At 36.1% G+C, this 11,343-nt stretch overlaps 1 pseudogene across 1 annotated transcript; it reads left to right on the plus strand.

Moving 5' to 3' along the window:
- Positions 1-2,651: 2,651 nt before the first annotated feature.
- On the plus strand, positions 2,652-3,539 carry LOC149221761 (thioredoxin-like protein YLS8; annotated as a pseudogene). Its single transcript, XR_016249385.1, has 2 exons — positions 2,652-2,831; positions 2,939-3,539. The product of XR_016249385.1 is annotated as a thioredoxin-like protein YLS8 (transcript).
- Positions 3,540-11,343: the final 7,804 nt, after the last annotated feature.

Consider the following 11,343-nt stretch of genomic DNA (forward strand, 5'->3'; position numbering starts at 1 on the left):
AGATTATATCATTATATTGTTTGTTATCCATCTCAATGCTTTTAGAGTGGAAAAAGTGGAAGAATCAACTCACAATACCCTTTTTACCAACGAGACCCAGTTTGACAAATTGGGGTCTGAAACCTTCTGGGAGAATTTTGAGGCACCAAACAATGTTTTTTAGGGGCAAAAATTAGCCACATTTATGTGACATCTTTTTTACCTATTCTACACACAAATACCTTTCCAACGACGCAAGAATCATGTCAATTGGAGTTCGTATGTGAAAGTTATGCCACTCAGAAGTTAACCTTCCTGTTTTCATCGCCATAATTTGAGATGATGCCACGTCAACCCCCATTATTAATGAAAAAGGGGCTAGCCATGTGACTATGACGGAGAAGACTTTAGAAGAGTCTGAATTATAACTATGTTTAAGAGTTGAGGTAGTCAAACCTAACCACTAGTAGGCCATTGAGCTATGTTATAACTAGACCATTAAGAGGAAGAGGGGTTCCATTCTTTCAAGTGCATTTGTTCCATAATTGAGCAAAAATTAGCTAAGAGGGATAGGAGATAGAGAACACAAAGAGGAATTGTGCAATGTAGTATCCCACATGCCACATGCAATACTTCTTTGTACTCACAGGCATTTTCTATTCAGAGAAAGAGAGCGGGGCAATGTCACCTTCCAAATAGGTTTTTCTCTCAAAAGGGTTTCCCAGGTCATATCTTGTGTTAAAAGTGTGTGAGTTTTTATTCCATTGTTCTTTATTTTTTGCACAATTGTAATTTACAACATACACTATTAACAGTAATCTACATATGTCTATATCCAAAGAGAAAAAAACTGTAATAATGTAGATTTGGATTTTTAAGTATAATTTTATCAAATCTGTTGTGACAAATTGTCGAGTGAAATATACACGATAGTTTATGGATCATTTTTTATGACTAATATTGAAGATCAAGAACAATCACGAGAATGAGGACTTGAACTTCCCCTTCCTCAGAAAGTTAGGAAGATAGGAGATAGATACTGAGGGAATATATCCAAAAGGGATTTTTGAAAAAGAAGATTAAGGTTAAGAGCAATTGAATTTTTGAGAATATTTCTACTAAAAAAATTAAGAGAAAAGAAGACAAGAATACACAAGTCTTTAACTTCATCTAATTTGAATAATTAATTCTAAATAAAAATAACCTTTATCACTATCTACATCTTTTAAATAAATTAAAAACCTAACTTAAATCCTTTTTATATTTTCTAGATGACTTTGATGAGCATTCACTTCACAACCACCTCTACATTTAAACATAATATTTTCACATTCTAGGTTTTACTTATGAACTTTATTCTCCCATTTAATATATATTTTCTCTAAAATGAACTTTGTAAAATACATGGTTATATATATATATATATATATATATATATATATATATATATATATCTATATATGTGGGTACAAGTAGTCATTATTTTTTATGCCCAAGTGTTTGGAGGTTTTAATAAACATCCTCACTTCAATCCCTTTAATAGATATATGGGCATATGTAGTCATTATTTTTTATGCTATGGAGGTTTTAATAAGCATCCTCACTTCAATCCCTTTTTGCTTAAGGTAATGATAGTACTGAATTTCGAAAAGGATAACCAGAAGAAAATCTATATTTTGGTTTTTGATACAATAAATCTAATATACAATTGAAATTAGTGGCCTAATAACACTTATTTGTTCATAATCTAGGTTTCCCTTTTCAAAAATCTATTCTCTTTCAACTAGTGTAATCTCAAAGATGTTTTAAATTTTCTAATTTTCTACAATCTATTTTTTTTTAAAAAAATCTCTTTAAGAGTACATGGTCATGTATCTGCAAATCAAACCCCATAACCAAATACCAACAAGGTTAATCCCCATATCTATATTTTTTTAAAATTATCTTTAAAATCGTAAGGCTATGTTGCAAATCAAACCCCATAACCAAATACTAATAAGGTTAATCCCCACATCCATTAGAGGTTTATACTATGCCTTGCTTATTTTTAAACAACCCCCTTTTGACCTTGATATGATTTCTCATCAACCATTTTCAGATGAGTAAACCATGTACTTTCTTTTCATAATATAAATCACTTCATCTAAACCATTAATTCCTTAAAACTTTTAATTTTTGATCCTATATCAAAACTATTGATATTTTGTCTATTACATCAAAGTTCATCATATCACTTAGGGAATTACATTAAGGTTCATCATATTACTAAGGGAATTAAACTTGGATGAGGAAGACCACAATCCTTTTTCCCAATCACTGAAAATAACCTTAATTAACTTTTAATTCTATATATTTGATTTTTAACTCTGTATTAATTAATTTAAATATTCTTTTATATATATAAATTTTTTGTTTTTTACAAGATAAACCCAAAAAAAAAAAAAAAAAAACCTTTCTTTCTCCCTTTTTTTTTTTTTTCCAAACTCATTTACTTATACTTATAGATACTTCTTCCCCGCCTTCACTAACTTTGCCTATCAACATACTTCGAGAGCCTTCTTCCCCGCCTTACTAACTTCGCCTCTTCGTCGGATTAACCCCGAGCAAAAAGTTGTCAACACTATTCATTGGTCGGCCAATCTGAAAACTTACTTTTATGTCTATAAAATTAGATCGGGCATACCCTAACGTCTCAAAGAGAGACGCCGGGCAGAAGATCGAGCGAGGCAAAAATGTCGTACTTGCTACCCCATTTGCACTCCGGTTGGGCAGTGGATCAGGCCATTCTAGCCGAGGAGGAGCGTCTCGTCGTCATTCGCTTCGGCCATGACTGGGACGAAACATGTATGCAGGTGGGTACCAATTATTTTTTTCTAAATGATATACTTGCACAGGATTCGAATAACGAATAAGCTGTGCTGTAATTAATTATAAGTGTTGGAATGAATTTTCAATGCAGATGGACGAAGTGCTGTCATCTGTTGCAGAAACAATCAAGAATTTCGCAGTGATATACCTGGTGGACATAACGGAGGTGCCTGATTTCAACACGATGTACGAACTGTATGACCCGTCTACTGTCATGTTTTTCTTCCGCAATAAGCATATAATGATAGATTTGGGGACGGGGAACAACAATAAAATCAACTGGGCTATGAAAGACAAGCAGGAGTTCATTGATATTATTGAGACCGTGTACAGGGGGCCAGGAAGGGCAGGGGTCTGGTCATTGCCCCCAAGGATTATTCTACCAAGTACCGATACTAGGTAGATAACAGCAATTGTATTCTATTTCATATGCTGAACTGGATTTTCTTTAATTTTATGGATGGATGGAACAAAGCGGGTCGGGTTTCTTTGGGACCGAACCCCGCTGAGTCAAAATGAACCCGTAAAGCTAAGTGGATATCCTGTTATAGACACATAAATTGTTGAAATAGTCTGGTTATTTGTCTTTGGCCTATGAAATGGTTCATTGCTAGAATTTTATTTAATGTGTAGCATACTATTGTTTGTTGTAATCGTTTATTATGCTTATAATCCAATTATGCATTAGGTCACGGAATTCTGATAAATTATAGTAAGTTCCATACCATGGTGGATATGTAGAGGGATAGGCCATGGTTTCTTGGCAGTAGAAAATGGCTTTTTTTGTTTTTGATTGCAATTTATGACACATCCCTGTATAAGTTCAATGGATGGACTCCTCTGCATTCAGTATGTAGAGACTACAGAGTATTGGCAAAATCCTATTTACATCAGCTCCTTTTAATTTCTGATTATGCGTTGATTCTGTGTATAGATAATTTTTTAATCGTTTGTTTAATAGTGTTATGATATGTTTCCTATTGCATATATATTTTCTGGGACAGGTTTTTAAAATGTAGCATAGCTGTGTTGAACCTAGTCCGACATGCCTTTCTGGAAACATCTTTGGGCCGACTTCAAGGTGACTTTGTAACAAGGTCTTGGAAGGTTTATGGCATGAACAAATTTGCTTTTACAATGTGTAACATGCCCACATGGGTCTTACATCTTTGACATTGGCTCTATAGACTTTTATGACTTGATGACAAAACCTAAAGGCTCACAATGGGAGCCATTACTAAAAATAAAATTCCTTGCTCATGAAACCCATGAGACAAGTATTACAATAATAATTTCTTTTTTCTTTTTCTTTTTCTTTTCATCAATTACATAAAATCACAATTACGCATGTCATCATGAAGTCTGAACCTAGTTACACTTTTCAACAATCCTTCTTAACTACAGAGGTATTCATATTGGTACTTGGTCATTCTCAATCCGAGAATTCTCATAAGAAGAGTCAGATTGGTAACCCATGTGTTTAGTATCATATCAATCAACATTGTCACATAGCAAAGCCTTGGCTAACAACTCCATCTCTCCACAAGACTTGAGCTCAATGCTGGCGAGACCAATGATGTATAGACACCCTCATCATTGTCTCTCTTGGAACATACTTGACCCGGGTTCTCAGGGTGTGTTCCACTAGGACTATTCCTATCTTGGATTCTCAGTCCTCAAAGAATATCAGTACTCTACGACTACTTTTATCTTGGATGCCTTAACTCATCCTCAAAGAGTATCAGATGCCAAATGTTTACCCAATCCTCCATTTTGTCTTTCCAAGTGAAGACAAGAATGATGTGTCTATAACTCTCCTCATGGCCTTCACTAAGACTTATGGTTGTTATTCTTGGTCTAGTGCATGACACATGAGATAGAGAACCACAACTGTCACTCCCTCTTAACTAGGGATGACCAATCCATTCTGTTAAGGAATGTACCCATTCCATTGAAGGAATTTACCCATTCCTATGAAGGAATGTACCCAAGCTCCCTCTTAAATAGGGACTTAGCTAAGCTCCCTGTTAAGCAGGGATTTCCTTCCAGCAGCTCTTGAGGACATCCAATTGCTTGTAGAACTCTTTCCTTTAATGTCATGCATTTCTTCTGTGTCATAGGGCATAGACCATCCATCACTTTCATCCATGAGTTAGTCATGTCATCATTCCTTTCATCGAAAAGTGATCCAATAGTCCATATCTGTCCTTTCTTCATGCCATGTTGCTTTATTTCATGCCATGTTTATTGAAGGAACTTCTTTCTTGCTATATGGTCAATAGTGGTGGAAGACATCCATAGCTCTTCCCTCAACAACCTTGCATAAGCCCATCCAGATAATTGTTCAAAAATGAGAAATGAACGCTTAAATAAAAAATTACCTTTGTGATCGTCTTTTATTATGAGATGCTTATGAGAGACATGTTGATATCCCTCCATTCTTTGGTACCTTCAATTTGTATAAATCAGATCTAAGTGATATGGCCTTTCTTATTGTAGTTTCATAGAATTGTTCTATCAGCTTGTCATATATCTCTTTTGATGTCTATCTATGTTATATATGGAATGAGGGGATCTTTGACAGACTCTTTAAGAATATCTTGAGCCCTTTGATCCATTTCCATGTATTCAGATAGTGCTTTTCCTTTGGATGGTTTGGAGATTTTTCCATTAACATGATCAATAGCTTCATTTTCTTTGAGGACTATGTCTATCCTCCTTTTCCATGTAAGGAAGTTCGATGACCCATCCAACTTATAGATATCCTTGCAAAATGAAGTCATTTTACTAGATTAGATTATAGAAGAAAAGGTGCTTACTTGTCAAGTGAAGATAGAATCTTCAACTTGATCCCTTTGTTGATGATGATTGATGAAGATGTCTTAATGCTTCTTGGATGATCTTCTTCCTGATGAAATCCTTGCTTCAATAAAAAGGAGATTGCCCCTTTGAAGATGAAAATGCCTTTTGATCTAGCTTCCTTTTGATGATGACAACGCCTTTCGATGAGCAGTCTTCAAGATACATCAACTTCAAAATCTTTGAGGTGATGATTGGTAGCTTCTTTCATTGAGCTAGGGTTTTTACCTTCTTCAAGATGTTGTGATCTTGGTGTTGAAGTGCTTCTTTTGGATGAATTAACTTCAAGCTACCTTGGTTTGTAGATCTCTTCAACTTAATGAGGGTCTTTGTGGTCTTTTGATGATGACTGGAGGTTCCCAAGACTTCCTTTTGGTGTAGACCTCTTCTTTGATCTAGGGTTTTGTCACTTCCTTGTAGATCTTGACTTTGCTGATGATCTTTTTGCTTAGATGTTTTTCTTGAGATTTGGTCCTTGAATGTTCCTTGATAAGATGCCCTTTCTTGACTTTGTCACCTTAGCTTCGATACCATGTTGAGAAATCTAGGGCATAACAATTAGGTGATTTCTCTATGTTAGATAACTGCTTGTGAATGCTTTTTACTTCTTAGATTAGGATCTTCTTTTACTTGTGTTATTATAGTGTTCTTCATCATCAAACAACTGCCAATGCATAAACTATAAAGAGACATGAGACACAAGATGTAGGCGGTCAGCCAGGGCCAAAACCTCTCCTGTTTGAGAGGAAAACCCAAGACCTATACCTTTGACACAACAACCTTTCCAAGACCAAGTCACTGCTTCTCCTTCGTTTACGAGTCAACAAAAGTTCAATTGCCTTCGTGCATTATTAATCTCAGCTGCTTTGAAGTTTTTGGCCTTCCTCCACAGTTCTGCAATTTCGTCTACCTGAAATCATTGCATGGACACATGTGTGGACTACATTATGGTCCTTCTTTGTGTGACTCTCCTTCGCTCACTTTGAGGCCTATTCTTTGCTATTTCGGCTAACAATGGTGATGGTGTGAAGACCCTTTCTTTGTCCTTTACCACAGCAGATGTATCCATGGCAGAAACAGTCCTAAAAGAGTTTCTGCCACACGTGTGAAGGTGATTACCCAAGAAACAGTCCTAAATGAGTTTGATCTTCCTCTCCTTCTCATTGGTTATTAAGTTGTTTTTCTTGAGAACTTTGCACTTCTTTCTGCCTTGTTGTCCTTGAACGAAATTGTATCTCTGAATTGAGGCCGAGCTGTCCTATTTATAGTGGTTTGTGGATCATAATGAGGCAACTTGTATTGGAGCGTAGGCGGACATGCCTTTCTGGAAACATCTTTGGGCTGACATGCCTTTCTGGAAACATGCCCACATAGGTCTTACATCTTTGACATTGACTCTATAGACTTTTATGACTTGATGACAAAACCTAAAGGCTCACAATGGGAGCCATTCCTAAAATAAGATTCCTTGCTCATGAAACCCAAGAGACAAGTATTACAATAATAATTTTATTTTTCATCTTTTCATCAATTACATAAAATCACAATTACACATGTCATTATGAAGACCAAACCTCGTTACTCTTTTCAACAGATATCTTTATTGCAAATTGAACAATCCTTTTCAGTATTGGTATTGTTGTATTTGTTATCTCAATACAATAAAAAAAGACAGAATAGTAAGTGATTGAATCATTTATAGGAATAAGTCAAGGCCTCATGGTGTCTTGCTTTACTTTTATTTTATATTTAAGACAAACCTGGATGATACCAAATAAAATCTCAGTTTTGGCATTTTCTAGAACATGATTCTTCACCAAACAATTTATATTGAATATAATACTATACGTTATTATCTGACAAGTTAGGCTGTCGTCAAACTATGTTGCTAACCTTCAAACTCTTGCATAAACAGGCTTTTTGGAGCCGGGACGTCTTGCACCTTTGTGTTATTTGAAGACTTTAATCCCAAAGATCATCAGACGTCTGCACAAACCTCCTAAAGAACATCTCTGATCTCATCTTCCTCTAGTCTTCTAGGTTGCTATGATGCCAATGTTGGATCCTCATCCACATGCTCTTCTCTTTCATGCTCTTTAGATATTATGATTCAGCACAAGGGTAAAAATATAAGAAATAACAAGACACATAAGATATACAAACCAATTAATCAATTTTTTATTTATAAAAGAGGCCAAAATCTATTATGTATTTTAGTTTTCGCCTAAGCTTCATATAATTGGTCTCTCTGTACATAGTACATACAATCATAACTAACATATCTGCACTGTAACTCGTTTTTTTCTTTCTTTTATAAAAATGTTGTTCAGAGTTTAAGATAAGAGTTTGGTTTGATTTGATTGATTATGGAAGAAGGTCCCTTGAGATGTTGGAGTAGTGTTGAACTTATATTTGAAGAAGCTTTCCTGTGACAATGATTACTGACATAGTGAATGATTATATAAAATATTTGTTCCATGTGTGAAGCTGGAAGCAAGTAATGTAAGTTTTACTATTAAGTCATGTTTATATGGAGCTGCAGGATGTGAGGGTTTGAGATTAGATACCTGGTGACTGGCTGAGAAGTGCAAAGTTCCAATGCCATGTGTTCAAGAGAGTTGAGAGTTTACAAAACGGCAATGCCCACATACAAAACATGAACCCTGTATTGTTGTTTTCAACTTACCACTATTGCAAAAAAGAGAATGAATTCATGGAGGTGAGTAAAAAGAAGAGAGCGTTGAGATTCTTAGAGTGTAGCCACTGTGTTTGAGGGGTTTTAGATATTTATATTTTTCTGAAGTTGGGAAAAATTTAATTGAATGTGCAAGTGTTTCAAATTTTTCGTTTTTTAATTTGGAACATAGTCTTATGATAAGGTGTTAGTTTTGTTGTATGCTCTCTTTTCATTAATTGGTGGTCAAATGGACTGTGCATGTTCACTGAAGTAGGGGTCTAAAACACTTTAACCCTATGATTATATATAGCATGCATGTGAAAAGGGGCTGATAGAAAAAAAATCTTGTAAAGGATGTGTAAGAGTTACTGATTACACTTTGCTGGATTGAAAAAAATTTGTATGTTCCTGGACAGATTTCAGTGATTTTTTTGGGAAGTTGTTAGGGATAATCCAGGCATATATTTTTAGTTTTGGTAACCATAAACATTGATGATGGGACAATATGATTCTTTTTCCCATCTGTTATTTTTGTATTGTATGAATCTAAATCTGTTGTACAAGTTGCAACTCCAAACATAGTTTCGATTGTAGTTTTTCATGTTTTAGATGTTGTATTTGTGTCATCGCAGCTTTTACATATTGTACATTATGAAAATAATTAGATTGTAATGGCTTGGCTTAGGTACTAAATGTTTGAATAAATTCCTATTCATTCACCTGCCTAGATCTTAAATATGGATATAATCTATTTACAGATTCAAAGCATTTAATAGTGGTTTTCAACATTGCTGTAAAAGTCTGGAAAACCTATTGTGAAGGGAATGGCTTTGATGTTTAACATAATTTCTCTTGACCTCCCAAATACACTGTTGACACCTAATCCGAAACGGATGGGTGAACTGGACAGTCATCTAGAAGATGAACTGATCCGTTTTTTATTTTTGTATATAAACATGAGTTACCTAATGAATAATATCAATCAGTTTTCTCTCTTGTTCAATGTGGAGTTACCCTGGCCTGACATGGTATCAGAGCACAGGTCCCAAAATAGTGTAACTCCTGCCTCTGCGCTCTCTGGCCTGAATACGCTGCCTTTGTCATGCGTTTAATTCTCTGCCAGTTTCTACCTCTGTTTTGCGTGTCAGTAGGTCTCTGCGCATCCGCTTTTACTCTCTGTCGTTGGCGTTGTGAAAGAGCACCCCATATTCTCGTTGGCGTTGTGCGTTTTCTCTGATTTCTTGCCTGCTTGACAACACTCAGCACCCCATATTCCAGTTTTCTGATATCCTCACCAATACTCTTACCACCGATACATGCATGAGCTTGAACGTTTTGTGCCAGCACGAAATTCAGCTTGAGTGATGCACCCATTGAAGGTCCGGCGATTGCCTGCTATCCCGACGGACATTCTCAAAAGTTCCCAACCAGTTTCCTAATCTCTGTCATTGTATGTGTAGATAACGATCATGGCATAGAGATTTCGTCTTAATCGCCTGTCACTGTGCAGCCGTATGCTGGTATAGTGTTGTGCCTGAGGTGACCAGACGGATAGCTGTGGTAAAATCCGTGAATGCTGAGAGTGGATTCAAGACAAGCATTTGTGATACATCAATCTGATGCGTGGAAGCGTTGACGGAATATAGTGTTGCGCCTGAGTGACTTGTAGCTTCATAAATCCACGTGGTATTCAAAGTGTTGAAGCGTTGATGCGTTCCTCTGAAGCCTGAAATCATCCGGTAATTCGTTCTTAAAGCTAAACTTGTCCACCGAGTCTTGCGCAACCCATATCATTTGTTTGATTTTGTCCCAGCAGCCTGCGAGCTCCAGCCTAAGGAGGTTAGCCTTGAAGTCCAGCTCACGTCGTTGCTTAATTTTGAATGCGTCGTAGTATCCTATGCCAAATATCAAACATTGGCTTCGATACTTTTCTAGTTCATCAACGGCCCTTTTTATCTTTACCATTACTTCATCCTCCAATTTGGATACCTTCGCCCTCTGCTGCTTCATAATTTGTCCCGCTGCTCTCAGAGAAAGTCTTGCTCGGCAATTCTGAATACCAAGCCCAAGAGCTTCGAGCTGTGTTGCGGTCCTCTTCTCTTGGTAAATTGATCCTGCATCTGACAAAGCAATATCTGAAAGCTCTGTCAACTTCACTATATTTTGCAGAGCAATGGGTAAGGTATGGCCGTAACCAACGTGCCCTAAGATGAATTCCTCCAAATCCACATCTCATGTTTGAAGAGCATAATAGAGGATGGGCAACACAGAAAAATGATTATCTGTCCAAATCCCACCACTCCTGGCATTGACATCAAGCTCCTACATATTTTGTTAATCTGTCCTGCAGTACATTTAAAGGGTTGAAGTAATATTTTATGGGCATTTATTACATTTAAAAGGTTGTTGAAGTGATATTTAGTACTTAATATTTGAAATACTGGATATTTTTATATCAAACATTGGAGGGATTTGAAGAAATAAATTTGGAGAAATATGTTGCAGCTTGAAGTATTGAGGTACATATTGGAAGAGATTTGAAATTTTTGAGAATGCCTTTTTGAGTATAGTTTCACTGTACATCAGTAGAAGTTCTTTTTATCAACAAAATTATTTTTCTATCAGCAAAAATAATTTTTGTTACAGTATGCATTCAAAAGAAAGAGAAAGATATTTCAGAGGCAGGGGGGGCAGACATTCTCAAGCAGAAAAGGCAGACTTACATTGCATTCGCTGCAAACGAAATGGATCTCATGATGCTTCTACATGCAAGCTACCATGGGAAAAGATTGAGCAGAGAAGAAACCATCAGAAAGGTAAAACTGATGACATAGACAAAGGTAAAGCACCTGAATCCGCTCACTATATTGAGGCACAATGTAACGTTGGAGTAAATGAAGATTTGTTTAATGCTTCACTTGCTTCTTCGAAAAATGACTGGTTGCTTGATTCAGGAGCAA

This window comes from Pinus tabuliformis, chromosome Q (genome assembly GCF_031772625.1).
Source record: "Pinus tabuliformis cultivar Carrire ecotype Pingquan chromosome Q, CPIR1, whole genome shotgun sequence".
Taxonomy (NCBI): Eukaryota; Viridiplantae; Streptophyta; class Pinopsida; order Pinales; family Pinaceae; genus Pinus; species Pinus tabuliformis.